General features: G+C 44.5%; 1 protein-coding gene across 1 annotated transcript in view; it reads left to right on the forward strand.

Annotated features, from left to right (window-relative positions):
• The window catches only part of Gpatch2l (G-patch domain containing 2 like), a 139,948-nt gene that overhangs the window by 84,837 nt on the left and 37,546 nt on the right, over window positions 1–17,565 (forward strand). Inside the window, exons 10-11 of the transcript XR_015445052.1 lie at window positions 13,675–16,189; window positions 16,877–17,043. The gene's annotated coding sequence lies outside the window, so the exon portion shown is untranslated. The remainder of the gene's footprint in view (window positions 1–13,674; window positions 16,190–16,876; window positions 17,044–17,565) is intronic.

The raw sequence follows: 17,565 nt of genomic DNA on the forward strand, positions 1-17,565 counted from the left end.
TGACTGAGTTTTAGAAAGGTAGGTGCACCTGTGGCTTGTTCTGTGTTAGCTGCCAGTAGGTTTAGGAGTTTCTGCCTAATGTGTTAACTAGGTGTCGTGAACCTGTCACATCTAGTAAGCAATATAAGTCCACTGGAACCTGAGGAAATGCCTAGTGCAGGGGCAGCTCTGATTGACTTGACATGTGGAGTTTTGTCTTCAAACAAACATGGGCAAATTTAGAAAGTCTGTTTTATTTCTGTGGTTGGTATGTCTTTATTCTTTATACTGCCACTGTTCTGTCAAATCCTAACTTTTACCATTCCCTCTTGTTGTAATGGCATTAGAAGTTGCCAGAACTCTCATAATTATTCTTTCTACTCCATGTAAACAGACCTTTTACAGAGCCTCATTCTAACCTGGCAGGGGAAAGTGCCATCTTGGCTATAATTATTACTCTAATGTCTTCTCCTCTCCCCAAAATGCCTTGTTCTCCCAAAGCTTGATCAAAAGGTGAAGTGGGAGGGTCTTCTAGGAAGACAGGTAGGAAAGAGTGTTTGGAGCCAGAGAAATTGGGCAGAGAACTGTGTAGAGGATGAGGCCATGGCAATGACAAACTCAAGTCCTTGGAAAGCTGGAGCAGGGCTGTAGCTCAGAGCGTGTGCACAGATGGACAGATATGCCTTGCAGCAGAGAGGATTCTGGGGCCTGGGCCTTCACAAAGCCTTCTCCTTCCTGTCAGTGTGCACATCTCACATGCCCAGTAGCAAGGAGCCTTCGCAATCCAGGGAATGGAGAGATCAGCAGTTAAGCAATGGGGAAGGGCTGCAAAAATAAGCTAAGAGGCACCAAAACAGAGAGGAGGAATTAGTTCTAGTATTCTTCTTCTGGTTTTTTTTGCAGTACTGGGGGTTGAACCCAGGGCCTCATGCAAATGCTCTACCACTGAGCTACATCCTCTCCTCTCCCCTCTTTATTTTGAGACAAGGTCCCAGGCTGATGTTGAACTTGGAACCCTCCTGCCTCGACCTCCTAAGTAGCTGAGATTATAGGTGTGCACCACCATGCCACATTCTGGTTTTGTTATTGGTTACAATCTGTAATATGTTTCAGAATAACTCAAAGAGTGCAACAGTGCCCAATGCATAAAAATGATTAGTGTTTGAAGAGATGAAAGCACTTATTGAATACATGGATCAAATTGCTCTATTATAGCCTATGAAGGTGTAAAAATATTATATCTCAATAAAAACAAAAAACAAGCTACCAGCCACCACTCTTCCTCCAAAAGGCCTTTTATCTGAAGAAAGGTGTTCTAGAGTTAGTTATGATTAGAAGAAAAGGAAGGAAGGGGAGTGGATATTACCATTCCCGTAGTCACAAGAATGTTCTAAGTTTATCACTATTTGCCATCAGCAGAGTGACTCCTTTTGTTGTTTTTTTGTGGTGTGAGGATTGAACTCAGGGTGTTTGCGTTGAGCTATATTACCAGTCCTTTCTATTTTTTATTTTGAGACAGGGTCTCACTTTATCACTAAGTTTCCCAGCTGGATTTGAACTTGTGATCCTCCTGCCTCAGCCTTCCAGAGTTCTGGGATTACAGGCGTGTGCCACCACACCTGACTTCCTTTTCTTCATGGAGCGTTTGTTCACAGAAGGTCTTTATCTTTATGCTCCTTGCAGGTGGAATTTTCTACTTGTTTCTAATTGCACTTTAATGGCCAAGAATCCAAGAAAGATGATGAATTACTTAGTGTTATTGACTTCCTGAAAGGGTGAGCAGTTCATCTCACGTGAACATAGAGAGATGCGCATACATCATGAACTTTCAAAAATGTACAAAATGTAACAAACACTGGGACCATTTTGAAGAATTAAACTGATTTTCATTTAGCTTTTATCACATACCCAAGCAGGTCTACAAAATGACCGAGACACTGGGAAGTTAGGCAAGTGCTCATCCTAGCTCCAGAGCCACTGTTGGGGGTGTGGGGGCTCTAGAGTGCAGGAGACAGAAACACACAAACAGCTCACCACACAGTAGTGTGAGCTATCAACCCGGACAGCTCCTTCCCCCTCCCTCCAACCTGCCTACCTGGGCACCATCTCTGGATTCTTTCATGGATAGCACTAATGATAACATTAAGACATTCTGGCTTCATTTCTTCTTTTTCTATCTATGCTTAAATGAATATTCTGAGGAGCAGAGAAATCATCAAAAGCTAAAGTTCATAGGTGATTTTCAGGAGGAGGATCTCCTTGGAAACCTATAGATGAGTAAGGGTGCATTTCACACTGGGATTCCTTATATGCACTCAGGAACTATGGGCCAGTCCCTTTCCCTTTCCCCCATACCCAGTTGCACTCCCCCGCCCTGTCCCCAGACTTGTTCACTGTGGGTCATCTTAAAGTGGAAATCCTTGGCACACATAACTAGCTTTGACCTTGTTTGCTCATGATGCCTGTGTTGGTGTACCGGTATCGGCACGTGCGTATTTCTTTATTCTCTTTGCATGTACCTCTAATTGATCTTGAAAAGAAGGGGCAGTTAAAGAAGACGTTAAGGTGAAATGAAGCCATAACTGCAGCTGGAGACTTTTATTAAGTGTGGCAAAGTTCCCCGGGCCGCGCTGAAATTGTTTATTGATTTTGGTATGGCTGGGTGCTCGGGAGTAATCGCCCAGAAGGCGGCTTGGAGGGAGGTCTTGTTAGCTCGGGCTCAGCGTCGCCCCAGCCTGAGCTTGCCTCTTTAACCTGTAAATAAACACCCGGTTAACTCCCACTGCTTCTGACCGTGTGCGGGCACCCCAGCAGCCTTTAGAGGCTCCCAGGATTTAATTTCTTCCCTGGGAAAGGGTTATGTCAAGGGGGAGGGAAAACAGTGTTAGATGCACACCATTTTCCATCTCTAACGTTAGTTGGTTTGTTTTTTCTCAGTTCCCTTTTAATGGTAGAGTTGGAAGTTTGAAGAAACAAAGTAAATTGGGGTTTTTTCCAGCAGTTCTGGTTTCACCCTTCCAACTCTTTGTCCTTCCTCCTGTGTTGATCAGTTTCAAGGCTGGGCCTTCCTGGGCTTCCCATGCCTGTAACAGACTTTCTCAGGGTCCCCTTGAGCCCCAGGATGGGCCTGGGAACTGACCTCACCTGCAACCATGGCTGCGCTGCAGCAGGCAGTCCAGGGTGACAGAAGATGCAGAAGGTCACAGGGCCACACCCTCAAGCTCCAGAGAACATGGGACTGGAAACCCAGTTCCAAGATCTTCTGAAGGAGGGGAACAAATGGTGCAAAGAGAGAAAGAAACTGAGAGAGAGCTGATTTAACCTGAGGCATCCTACTTCAAAGACAGGTAGGGTTACATTATGGATGCTATTTTGCTTCAGAATTAGGGTTGGCAGTAATGGGGAGTCAGGAGTCATTTGTTTTGGTGGATTTTATTCCATGTTATACAAAGAAATGTCATGGCTGTTCTTCCTCTGCCTCTTGAGCTCTGCCTCAATTCCCAGCCACCCTGCTTTCCAATCCTGGGGTCAGACTACTCACAAGACAGCTGCGGACCTACAGAGCTGCAGAACACCTGGGGACAGGGTCTTGCGTTAGTCCTCAGGAACTAGCAGCTATTCAGAAATCATGTTTCTAGGAACTGTCCCTCTAACGCCCCTTAAACAATCCCTCTCAAGATGTGGATGTAATGTCGTGTCCTTTATGAGTCTCTTTGGCTTCACCTCCGCATCCCACCTAATAAGTGTTTTCTTCTGAAATTAAGCAATAACCTATCTCCTCTCTTCCTTTTGACCACAGTGGATGTTTCCCCCTGAATTGTAGAGAAAATCAGAGATTCTTTGGAAGACATTGCATTCTGAATATTTCCTCAACCTGAACATGGTATCAGCCATGCCCAGTGTCTTAGAGAATGACTATCACCAGGAAAGGGAGTGAAGTTGAAAGAGGAAGACATAGAGTGCTTGGTTTTACCCTAGATCACCACAGATTATACCTTGGTGTCTTAATCTCTTTTATCCTGCCAGAAATTTATTTAGAACATGGTTCTGGAGGCTGGGAGCATGGCACATATATCCAGTCAGCATCTAGTGAGGCGCTTTTGCTATGTCAAACATAGTGGAGCCAGAACAAGCTTCAGTTCAGCTCTCCTGCTCCTCTTATATGGTCACCAGTCATATCACCATCCTGATGACCTTATCTAACCCCAATCACTTCCTCCAAATAGCATCAACATGTGTATTTGGGGATTAAGTCTCCAACACATGAAACTTGGGGGACCCATTCAAACCATAGCACTTGGCATTGCTTTTTCAGGGCTCTACTTGGCCTCCTATCAGTGCAGGTTCATGTTGTCTCCTCATCCAGTTAGCCAATGTTGGTCAAAACTAAGGAGGAAGTAAATCCTATCAACTTAACTATGGCAAATACCCTGACATCCCAGTTGAACCAAAAGATTTCTAAGCCTACAATGATATCTTTCTTAACCTCAAAACTAGTTAATTGAATATTTTAACAAAACAGTGGGACTTGAACAGTCCTTGGGCCAAATTTGACTTGTACATAGAGATAAGATTTTTATTGATGTTTGACTTGTATGTATGATGTTTTCTTCTCTTTTGGAAAGCAACATACCCCTCAGAGAACATTTTTAGCATTAAGCAGAACTGTACTCAAATCCCAGTACCATCTTTGAATCTGATCCTGAGCAGATTATTTACCCTTATGAGTTAAATCTTCCTTAGATAAGATGAGGATGTGAGAATTAACTAAGGTCCTACAGATCATGGGCTGCCCAACTTTTCTGGTAATGTATTTAAGGGTTTTCAGACCAAATGACTTCTATTACCACTACTCACTTTTACCACCATGGCAAAATAGCCCTAGACAGCTACATAACTGAATGTGTACCACTGTGTTCCAACAAAACTTCACTGATAAAAACAGGCAGTGGTTGTATTTGGCCACAGGTTACCAGACTCTGCTATAGATGAAATATCTGGCAAATGATCTGGCATTCATAAATATGAAGTGCCTACCCTTTCATCGATTGTGGAATAGTTAGCTAGCACTTAGACCATATTCAGCAAACCAATTTGGCCACTATGAAAAACTAATTTTTTAAAGGCTCCTAAAAATTTTTGTTGTGGGTGTTGATACTAAGTTGTAATCCACTCTAGCATCCCAGTTAATTTTTTCTTTTCTAAGTTTGTGCATCACAGATTTTATTCTTACCCTCCCTCCCTACAGTCTCTGATTTGGCATTGGGACAACTTGGTCTTCTATTACTTCCCCAGCCCACATCTTTCAGAGAATTTAGAATTCCTGTTAGAATTCCTCAGTCCATTGCCTCCACTGGAAAGAGTTATTTTTGACCTACCCTGACCCTGTCTTGAACAACAATAAAACGGGGATTGGGAGAAATGTGACACAAATCAATAGGTTATCCCAACAGACGTGATCTCTGAAGCTGCTTTTTCTTGGACACTTGCAGCAGTAACAAAGATAAATAGCGACTCCCTCACATTGCCATCTGAGCAGTAGGTGGCTTAGCGAATCACAGCGTGAGCCCTGGGGCTGGTGAGCAGAGGGTTTGAGCAGGATGCAAAACAGTGAAGAACCAAGATTCCAGCCACTAGGAGAGAAGAGAAGGAGGCTAAAGGACAATTGGTGCCTCAGTTTCTATGTGTAGTTGTTGGTGACATGTGAGTTTTCTACCTAATTTTCAGTTTGCTCTGCTCATCACATTCTCATTTATTCTCCTCCCCTAATTTTAATCCATTCAGTATACCCTTACTGAGGTCCTACTGTGTACAGGGCACTGGCATGCTGAGATAATTTGAGTGTTAATGGTGGCTCCAGCATTTCCTTTGCCTGATTCTGAAGAAAATGTGGCTGAGAATGGATTGCTGTGTCTGATTCCAGGACCCAGGGGGAAGAGGAGACAGAAACACAGTGGTGTCAGCTCCCATTTTCCCAGGTACATCAGGTGGCTGGAGAGAACCAACGAAGCTTTGTACCTTTTGTATGAATGGCGTTTCCTCCGTGAGCTCCCATGGTAGTTGTAGCGGAGGTGGTGCTATTAGTGGTGGGAATAGTAGTGATGATACTAGTAGAGTGGTATTAATAGCGATAGAGTACTAGTAGTAATAATATTAGTAGCCAGCAAAAGTATTCATCAGTTCTTGGTAGCTACAAGGTATGTTCTAGCTGTATTACCTCTGTTTATTTAATTCTCACAACAGCCCCGAGAGGCAGGTATGGCTATTATTCATATTTTATTCTCTCATGATTCTGGAAACTAAAAGTTCAAGATCAAGGAGTTGGCAAGTTTGGTTTCCTTAGTTTGTAGACAGCCCTCTTTTCTCTGTATACTCAAAGTCTTCCCTGCTCTACAGCCTGCTGTCTCTCTGTGTGTCCCATTCTCTCTTCTTAGCCATAAGAACAACTGTCAGATTGGATTAGGGCCCCCTAATGATCTCATCTTAATTTAGTCCTCTCTTTAAAGGCCTTATCTGTAAATGTCTTACATTCCGAGGGCTGAGGCCTCATGTGACATGAGGTGGGAGGCATATTTCATCCTCTAACAGTAGCCACCTCAAAGCAGAAAAGCCAAAGAGAATTTATCACTTCCAGCATCTGAAATGTTAAGAGTTCATCAAACTATTGCAGCTAGAGCTAGATATCCCAAGTTGTCTAGAACCTTGATTTCTCCCTCCCTCTTTCCTTCATCTTTGTCTTTATGTTGAAATCATTCTTAAGCAAGCTCCTCTTCCACTGCCACCAGATGGTGGCCAAAGGGTTCAGCTTGTTCCCCAGGAAACTCCAGGGAACAGACAGCTTCTATCCCCATGGCACCAAGAAAAGCCCTGGGGCCATTTCCCATTGGTTCAGACTCTGTCATGAGCCCATCACTGAACCAATCACTGTGATTCTAGTAGGCCTGATTTGTCTTAAGCATCTTCCAACCCTAGACAAAAGGTAGAATCAGCCCAGTGAAACCACGTGGACTAATAGGAAGGGCAGTGGTTCCTCACAATACCAAGGCATTGCTATAGAAGAGGAGCTGGATGCACAGCAAGGTAGACAAGAATATCCATTCCTATGCTTTCCCATTCATCTTAGGTTGATTCACACACTGACCCCCAAAGTAGGCTTTATTACACTGATTTTCACAACAAAAGAAATGAAAGTTCAGCTCAGGGGGGCTAAGTTACATCAAAATGCTGGTAAACTGAGATCTAGATCTAAATACCCCCATCCTTTCTTCCACTGGACTCTCTCAGCATCTTCCAGGAAGGTATTTGGCTGCTAGTTTCCTTAACAACTGTGAGAAATCAGAGGTGCTCAGTGAAGTATGGAGGCTCGAGGTTGACTGTCATCAGTTGTACTTCGTGCACACTGCAACATGCGTTAAGCCTCAGATGCTGAGGACAGGCAGGTAAGGCTTGGGGCTGGGAACAGAGAGTGTCAACAAGGACCCCTGGGTGAATCAGCAAAGGGGAATGGGGAGGGGGAAAGGAGGAAGAGTGTACAGACAGCACTTCAGTCAATGTAGCAGGTGCAGTTTACTTCTCATGGATTTGCCTCGGGCACAGTAGCTCTCTTGGGGGATTTTCCTGCCATCTCCCAGTTTTCCTCCCACTTGAGTTTCGCTATTTAAGTGAGTCTGCCTGGATCCTTCCAATCCTTCTCTTTGTTCCTCTTATTTGCAGATACCTTTTCATACTCCAAACACAAGAACATAAAATTTAGAGATTGCTCAGCTCATTGCTGTAGAGCAGAGTGATTAAGAGAGCAGCAGTGGGCTGCCTGGCCCTGCCACTTAATTGCTGTGTGACCTTAAACAAAGCTTTTTAATTTCTCTGGGCCTCGGTTTCTTTATGCATAGGATGGGGATAAAAAGAGACAGAAGGTCTCCGAACAATGCCCTTCACACAATATATGTATATGCAGAAACGAAAGCAGCAGGCATTCCTGCCTCTGGTATCACTGAGGCACCAAGGGCAGGGGCTGCCCAGCCCAGGCAAAGGCCCAGTGAGCCACTGGGAAGTGAGGCGCTTCTTTTCCAAGGTGTTCTGCATATTTGACTCAGAAGTTTATGGTCCTGGGGTGACTTTGCTTTCCTTGCAGAGGGCTTAGAACAGGTTTCTCAAAGGAAGTGAGTCAGAGAGGTGATGTTAAGAAAGAGAAGTTACTGATTAATAGGGTTCATGAGACTTCAAAAGCTGACCTCCACAAAAACTTAACTAGTAAAATGGAGTAATTTTACATTCTTCATGTTAATTGGGGGCTCCTTTGGCATGGAAATCTATATCCATGGATTATATATATATATATATATATATATATATATATATATTTGCCAGTAGATTTACTTCCTAATCATGTTTATAGCTTAAATTAATATGGAAATTAACTCTGAAACCCCTGACCATTTCAAATCCCTGGATTTTACAGACCTTGAACTATTTTAAAATAAATGTTGAAAATATGAACTGCATAAATAATAAAAGCTGATAGTATTAATTTAGTTTAATCTCTGTTATAGATACCAGGAATGATTTATAGAGTTTTTAAAAGAAAAAAGGCATATATTCTATTATGGGCACTTGTATGCCACTTATGGACACAGGCTATTTGAATGAAAAATAATGCTTTTGTCAGATGCAAGTTTATTGCTGGATCCCAACCAGGAATGAAGTTCTGTGGGTTTCACTTTAATGATAATCTCTGTAAGTGCCTGTCTTTGTGCAGGCATTTCCTATCTTTAGCAACACAGAGCTGCCCACCAGGCTGAATCCCATTCCGGATCCTGGGAGCTGAGAATGCCCTGCTATGGGGAGAATGAGCTTCAAATCATTTTACCAAAGACATGAATTTGGTCACTTACAAACATTTATTGAAAAGTCACCATATGCCACACATTACATGTGCACTGAAAATAGTGGGTGAGGAGGGCAGGCATTCTCTGACTTGGTAGGATTAGGAGCCTTGGGAACAAGGGGCCGGGGAAATGAATGACTCCCACTGAATGCATGGTTATCATTTGAGGTCAGTGTGAGTGTGACTATGGGAAGGGCCATTTAACTTGGTTTGTGAGGAGTCTGGGAAGGCTTCTCTGAGGAATTGACATCTAACCTGAGATGCAAAAAAAGGCAAGGACTTTGCCTATTCAACCTATGTGCAAAGGCAAAATACATGTATATCCATGTCATTGCACACTGGATGTTACCATGGAGATACATCAAGTTGCATCAAGATGCATCAAGTTGCAAGGATCCTTATTATACCATGTGATTTCCTGGGGGGTGGAGGTCAGGGTGGGTTTAGGAACTTGGGGCACTTACTTTATACACTCTGCCCAGTGTCCTCCACTTTAGCAGATAAGTGAGGGAGAGTCAGTGAGGCTGCTACCTACTCCCACTCACACACCTGGTTAAGTCACATAGCTCAGATTTGAATCCAGGTCTCTGCTTCGAAGCTTGTTTTCTTTTACACTACTAGGCCTATTATGAAAGAGCCAAACCACATTTAACCTCCAAATGCTTCTTTGAGGGCTTCTCTGCAGCCAGTTGGGGTTTCGGCTGCCTTCTTCACTTTAGGCTGAGACAAATAGATCTTTCTCCTTTCCAGAGGCACAACCTGGACCCAAAGACCTTAGCTGCCCACTTTACCCCTGGGGGGCTGCATCTGTCAGGGTGCGGGGCCCTGACTGGTGGGTGGCTGACATGGAACAAGGAGTTCCTTGGGGTGTAAAAAGGTCTCTTTGGTCCCTTTCTCCCAGGTAGAAGCCTACAGAGGCAGTAGGAGCAGTGAGGTGGAGGGTGAAGATAAATGGACTTGCCTGAGGGTGGAGAACAGGTCTGGGCAAGGTGAAGTGTCACCTGTAGGGCTGCCACAACTGTAGGGGAAGGAAAGACACAGTGGCCTTCTAAGCCCCGGAGAAGAGCAGCATCCAGACTTTATTCCTTTTTTTCTTTTTACTGACATTTTTAAAAATTTGGGCAAATTATGTACTGTAGTTCTCCCCATCTATCCCTTCACTTTCCTCGGTTTCAGTTACCTATGGTCAACTGTGATCTGAAAATATGATGGACAATTCTAGGAAGAAACGATTTATTAGTTTTAAACTGTGCCGTGTTCTGAGTACCACGGTGAAATCTCAACCCGTCTTACTCTGTCCCACTGGGGATCTGAATCTTCTTTGTCCAGTGTATCCATGCTGTATGTGTTACCTGTCCTTTGGTCATTTTGTAGCCATATAAGTTATCAGATCCACTGTCACAGTATCACGCTGTTTTCAAGGAGCCCTTATTTTACTGAAAAATGGCCCCAAAGCACAAGAGTAGTGATGCGGGCAATTCAGATATACCCAAGAGAAGCAGTAATGAGCTTCCTTTAAGCCAGAGGGTGAAAGTGTATCGTAGAGGGGAAACAGTATACATGGGATTTAGTACTGAGGTCTCAGGCATGGGGGGTCTTGGAACCCATCTCCTATGGATAATGGGAGATTATTATATAGTAAAATGCACAGATCATAAATTCATTTCAGTGAATTATGGCAGTGTATGCATCTGTGAAACTACCACTCCAAACAAGATATAGAACATTTCAATAGCTGCAGAAGGTTCTCTTGTTCCCCTTTCAGCCACTCCTCCATCCCACCACTGACAGTCAGTGTTACACCCTATCACCATAGCTTAGTTTTGTCTTGGGTTTCACATAAATGGGATCAAGCTATTTATTTTGATGGTCTGGCTTCTTTCACTCATCTAATGTTTATGAGATTCATCCAATTTGTTTTGCGTATCAGTAGTTTCTTCTTTTTATTGCTGAATGCAATATATCCATTGTATAGATATGCCACAATTTGCTTATCTAGTTTTCCTTGGTGAGCATTTGGGTAATTTCTAGTTTGAGGCTGCTATGAACATTTGTGTTAAAAGCTCTTTGTATGGGGCCAGGGATTTAGCTCAGTGGTTCCACTGCCTGCCTCGCAAGCACAAGGTCCCGAGTTCGATCCCTGGTACCAAAAAAAGAAAAAGCTCTTTGTAGACATGCATTTTCATTTTTGTTGATAAATACCTAGGAGTAAAATTGCTAGCTCATAGGGAAGATATGTTTTATGTACTGTTATTCTAGCTTATATTGAAAAGAGATGCATCAGAGAGAGAGAGCCCTGTCTACATATGGCCTTATTGTCTTATATGATACACTTCAGTGAGTATTTCTGTTGAACGCCCAATCTGGTGCTGATCAGTCACTGGTTGACATTGGTTAGTGAGGTGCTGGTGGCTGAAAGGGCTGGCTCTCACCCTGAAATTGTACTCCCTTAGCTTCATCCCCTGTTTACACTTAGTTCTCCAGCTCCAACAATTAGGCCATTTCCATAAGCTCTCTCTTCTAGTTCCAGAAAGGCGGTGTTGTATAATTGACAAGCTTTGCAGCCAGTGGATTTGGTCTTGTCTACTAGCTCTGCCACTTACTAGGTAAGAGAACTGAGCAAGTTACTTAATGTCACTGAGCTTTGATTTCCACAAACCTGTTATCAATGGGCTGAGGTTCCTTTGCTGAATTTGGATAGAAATCATGAATAGGGAAAGGGAAGCTCCTTTAGTGCATTAACAACTTCAAGTTTTGAAAGCCAGGGGCTCTTAGTTCTCATTGTTTGTGGGCCTTCTTGCTACTCTCCTGGGAGCCACAGTACCAGCTACTGCAGCACTTCAGAACTCTTCCAATAATGGGAGATGGCAGTTCCCAGTAACTCTCATTGCTCTCCATCATTCTCTCGTTGCCAGGTGTCCTCAGTGTTGGGGACAGCAGTCTTTGGTTTTACTAAATCTTAGTGTTACCACCTCAGCCTGCTTTACCTGAGATAGAAATTATGGATAAGCAAAACTATGCCATGCAAAAGTTTTATTAGGACTCCTGCTGCAGCATAAATGTACAAACGGACTGATAAAAGAAATGGAGAGTCTGCTTATATAGGAAAAAGCAGGCTCATGCCTACATGGGGTCCTGCCAGCTCATAGCAGACTTCCTATTTTGTCATGGGGAGGACAGGGGGTCCTTGAAAATGGGATTGAGGACAGTTACAGAAAGGTGGGTAGAGAGGCTGAGTCACCTGGGATGGTTCAATGAGCAAAGTTTACTGCAGCCAAAACCAAAGTCTCCTGGGGCATCTGCTATGGCCATGGCTGGCTGTTAGGTACTTGGGGCCACCGTGACTGTCACACATGGAAGAGAGAGAGAGAGAGAGAGAGAGAGTAGAAACAAAAAGTTCCCTTTGGGGAGTGTTGGGCCCTTCTCTTTGGTCTCAGGCAGTTTAAAACAATTATCTGAAGAGTAATTATAGTGTCCTTCTCACTTTCTCCTCACGGGGACACCATATTCAACACCTGCAACTTAAAGGAGGAGAAGTTTATTTTGGTTCACAGTTTCAGATGTGTCAGTCCACACATGGTTGGCCAACTCCAAGGGAGAAATGGGACAATGGAAGAGCTAGGTGGAGGAAAGCTGCTAACATCTTTGCAGCCAGGATTAACCCACTGAGTATAGTGCCCTGTGATCCAATCACCTTCCAAAAGCCCCACCTCTGAACGCGTGAGCCTTTTGGGGGACATTCTGGATCTAAACCATAACATATGGGAAATATACGACAGCTGTCACACGTGAATTTGCAGGTTGCACATGGCCAAAGGTACTGACTGGCACATGCACGTGCTCTGTTGCTGAGCCCGAACTCCAGGTGGGCCCGTGTTGACAGGGAGGAAGGGCTGCTCTTTATAAACTGGTCTTCCAGCCTTTTTCAAACTTTTCCATCTAAAGAGGGTGTCTTTATAATTTATAGAAATACAGTTAGAGTCATGCTACCAGATGTACAGTATCTCACATTCAGAAAGTACAGTGCTCAAGTGGTAGCCATTATAATGCAAATTCTATCTAGAAAGATTCTTGGTTGCAAGCAACAGAAATTGAGTTGGGCTTTCTTATGGGTAAGAGGGAGTTTCTAAAGGGGTCTCAAAGGCTTACAAACTTGTTAGAAAGCAGGAGACTCTAACTTGGGAATGTCTAGAACCAAGGTGGGGGGTGGACTCTTTTGAGGACCGAGCAGCAGGAAATCCAGTCACAGTCACTTAAGTGGAAACCCGCTGCTCCATGCCCAGCAGTGGTTGCTGAGATAATGTAGTCTCCAACTATCCCACATCCTGTCTCACTGTCCCCAGGGAGAGAGTGTCTGGTTGTTCAGTTCAGAGACATTTTCCTGCCCGCTGTCCAGGGAAGGTTAGAAGAGTCAGAAATGGACTCGTTAGCCTCCTAATGATGGACAGACACTCTTTCCTCAAGATGTCACTCCATGGGGGATTCCCCATGATGGTGGGCAGCCACCTCCTAATCCCTAGAAGGCACTCAATGGGATTTCCCACTTTGGGAGGGTACCAGAAAGGGGGGTGGATCCCAGAGAGTCAGCAAAGCTCTGAATCCACTGCTTAGGTCAGTTTAGAGGAATGGGAGATGTTCTGCCTTATGCCAGAAGAGCTCATCACTTTGCAAACTGAGCCTCAAAAGTGAAGCCAAGTCTCCTGTCAAGTTGATGGAGGACAAAGACTCAGAGCAGGGGATGATGCCACAGCCTTTTCCACTCTGATACGTGGAAAAATACTCACCCACTGTTTGTTTGTTTTTTAATGCAGAATCACCTAAAGAGACTCCATTTGAATTCTGAGAGTTGCCTGCTGACTTGAAGAAAATTTATTCCTCATATTAATTGGCTGTTAATGTAGCAGAGTGAATGCTCCTGAGAAGCTGCAGGAATAGTGAGGACCGTGGTGGTTATCGAGGCTGACTGGAGGATGCTTTTTGGGAGAGCTTAAGTGTGGATTTGCAGCCTTGGTATTAAGGGGTTGCAAGTTACACAGGCCTTTGATACTAATCATGGGGAAGGAGTGGCATTCCAGAAAGAAGATAGAAGCACTCTGCATATGACACAACATGACAGCTCTTAGGGGAGCGAAGATATCAAGGCACAAGTGTTATAGCTTCTGTGTTGGTGAGGGTGTGGCAGGGTGGAAGGATGAATGTAGGATGAATGAGCGTTGTGGCCTCAGTTCCTGGAGAATTACAGTCTGGGTAGGGGAGGAGCAGGTGCTAATATAACGTAGCATTAGATCCAACACTTCACCGTGTCACAACAACTGAGTGGTGGCTTCATTATTCCTACCTATGAAGAAACTGAGGCTCAGGGTAGCCATATAAACTGCACTACAGTCTGATTCAGATGTAGGATGTAAGGCTAGATATTTCAAAGGAGTGTTCAGAGCTCTGCACATATTTGAGACCCTGCTTCAATGGGAGGAAAAGATATTCTAAAATTCACTGGCAGCCAAAGGATCAGAGACCCTGGTCCACTCTGCATTTTAATGATTGTTTAATGATTTGTAATTAGCAAGTCCCAGTGGCCCCAGTGATTGGCTCTGATGGCATCTCTTTCCCCATGGTAGGAGAGGAGATGGAGCCTCCTCCCCATGTTGATGGCTGCTCCTGCAGAGGGCTGGCTGTGCTGATCCAGGAGAGTTAGGATGGGGAGGAGAGTGAGCACCATCATCCTCATGCCACCTCTGCTGTTCCTAAGCAGACATAGTAGCAGGGGCAGCAGACAGGCCTGGTTTTCAGTAGTGCTCCAGCCTGCACTCCTATTTTAACCTTTGGCTTGTGAGCAGATGGAGAAGCAGACTGAAGACTGTCTCTTCCTCCATCTCTTCCGAGTGAAAGTGACACTGTAGGGCTGGCAGAAACCCTGGGAGGGGTTTCTTTCACCCACCCTTCCCATGTTTTGTGCGCTCTGAGTCAACACCTCATCCAGAGGCTAGGACATCCCTGATGACCTAGAATATGGCTAGATTATTTGGCTAATTACCACCTCCTTTGCTGAACCTCCTGGAACTTGCCTCTGCTGAGGCTTTCCAAATAATCATTCTTTCCTTCAACTACTTATTTGTCCCCACAAATTTGACTAAACACCTGCTGAGCTGTGTGGCAAGCTCTGTGCCAGGTCCTGTGGGAAGGGTTACCGGATGCAGTCCGTGCCCTCAAGAAGCTCCTAGTCTGTGTGTTTGGCAGGGTGGAGGGCGAACCATCCTCTTCTGTAGCTCCCTCTCCGACCTGCCCGAGCACTCATGTCTTTCTCTGCCAGCATTCCCACCCTAGAGCCTCCCTGCAGTGCAGACACCATGATGACTCATGCTGGTTGCTCCTCAAAGGCTCTATTGAGAGTGTTCACCAGTGCAGAACGCAGCAGCTCAGTCCTGAACCAGAGCCTGGTCAGAGCAGCTATTGTCACCATGCTCGGACAGCCTTTGGCAGTGAGTGTCTGTCAGCTCTCCAGCCTTCCCTTCCCTCCTCCCAGGGTTTCTGCCAGCCCCAAAGTGTCACTTCCACTTGGAAGGCATGGAGGAAGAGAAGATGATGACTGAGTGGAATCAGCCATTGGTCTTCCTGGTGAGCAGAGGTGGAGGTCAGGCATGGCCAGAGGACAAGTGACAGCCCAGGAGCATGGAGTGGCCCCTCAGTGACAGCCCCTCTTCTCTCTACCCATGCCTTAGAAAAGGGTGGTTCCTTCCAGGGGTGCTTCATCAATGCCTTACCCTGTGGAAACCATCGTGTGTTACTGAATAGGGCCGGAGTGGTGAGCATGTCTTGGCTAAGGGCTGAGCTACTGGAAACTGATTTTAAGAGATGAAGAAGTGAGTGAGAATTAGGCTTTAGGGTCAGACCAGGGCTATGATCCACTGCTAAAGGTATACAAGAGAGAAACGAAACCATCTGTCCACACAAAGTCATGTACGCACATACTCCTAACAGCATTATTCATATTAGTCCAAAGTGCAAACAATACAAATATCCAACTGAGGAATGGATAAAGTGGCATGTCATACAGTGGATTGTGTTTAACCGTAAACAGGAATGAAGTGCAGATCCATGTCACAGCATGGATAACCTTGAAATGCTGGTGCTAAGTGAAAGGAGCCAGATGCGCAAGACCACAGATGGCAAGATTCGATCTATATGGATGGTCCAGGGAAGGAAATCTTTAGATACAGAAAGGAAAGCAGTGGCTGCCTGAAGCTGGACAAAGAAGACACGGAGTGACTGGAAATAGCCAGAAAATGATCTTTTAAAGTGGTGGAAATGTTCTAGAACTGGATGATGGTAAGAGTTGCATAACTTTGTAAGCTTACCAAAAATTATTGGATTGTACACTTAAAATGGCTAAATTTTATGGTATATGAATGATACCCCCAATAAAGCTGCTCTGAAAACCCTCAGTATATCACTTACCAGCTGACAGACTTTGGAAAAGTTATTTAACTACTGAGTCTGTTTCTTCATCTGTAAAATGGGGATAATAATACCAGCTTCACAGAGTCATTGTGAGAACCAAGGGCCCAATTCATAGTGATCACTCAATACATGTCAATGATAGCAGCTGACAGTTGTTATACCTACTCCTGATTTAAGAAAGAGGGAGGGGGAGGGAAGGAGGGGGAGGGGGGAGAGAGAGAGAGAGAGAGAAGAGAGGGAAAATGAATCATGAATCTTGGATAGCAATGAAATTATAGAATAGGGTTGAGGACTTTCAAGACTTCACCTTCTCTCCCCTACCAGGTGGATGTTCTTAATGGTCTGCCTCCATAATACACTCTTGAATGTTCTCTCTGAAGGCCAAAAAGTCTGGCTTAAAAAAAGAAGCCCTAATTCAGCCAGAGGCATAATGGAAGTGGTGTCTTCTATGGATGCTCAGATCTAGAGGAGCTGAATTTGGCAGAAGAAAAAGTGAGAAAGCCTTTAAGGTCCACATGACAACTAGTGGTCCTAGTTTTTCTCTTTCTATTCCAGCTCTCCATTTCTCATTGATGGGTCTTGAGATGCCATAGAATTTACAGTGAAGCATAGAGGGCTGGAAGACATCCCCCTGCCTATGCGCTTTCCTGCACATTCACTTCAACCCCAGGAAACAGCTCCCCTTGTGGTGACACCAGGTTTCTCAGCAGCTCCAGGCTCAGGTTTGTTCAGCTTAACAACCCCATTAGAAGTAGAATCTTCAGGGTTTATTCTCGTGGGACACTTGGCTCTCCTGCTCCCCCTGAACTAATCCAGGACATGGTGAAACAACAAGTAAACCCTTAGCTCTCAGGAGCTAAACACAATACAGAAGGATTTTGAGTTTATGTCACAGTCTAACGTGGGGCAGGTGGTTCTCTAAAGTGGCCTCAAGGACCCAGGCTGCTTATGCCTGGCATCCCAGATATCTTTGAGTTTTGTTTTTCATTCTGGGTAATGAGAGGGAGTTGGAGAGCAAGGGAGAAGAATTGTATGACATATCCCCATTCATGAGAATCCAGCTCAGTGATTCCAACCTAAATACAAGAAAGTGTGGGAAATGTAGTCTCCCAAGTGCCCAACAAGAGACAGCAGGATGGTGAACTTACGACATTATCTCTGCCACATTGGTGGCAAGAAATCCACAGGCATGCTTATTATAAGAAGGCTGTTGATATACAGAAAGATCAAACAGAGCAAACCTA

The sequence above is a fragment of the Heterocephalus glaber genome, unplaced genomic scaffold (genome assembly GCF_053883595.1).
Source record: "Heterocephalus glaber isolate CG9 unplaced genomic scaffold, H.glaber_assembly_v1.0 deba00001608, whole genome shotgun sequence".
Taxonomy (NCBI): domain Eukaryota; kingdom Metazoa; phylum Chordata; class Mammalia; order Rodentia; family Bathyergidae; genus Heterocephalus; species Heterocephalus glaber.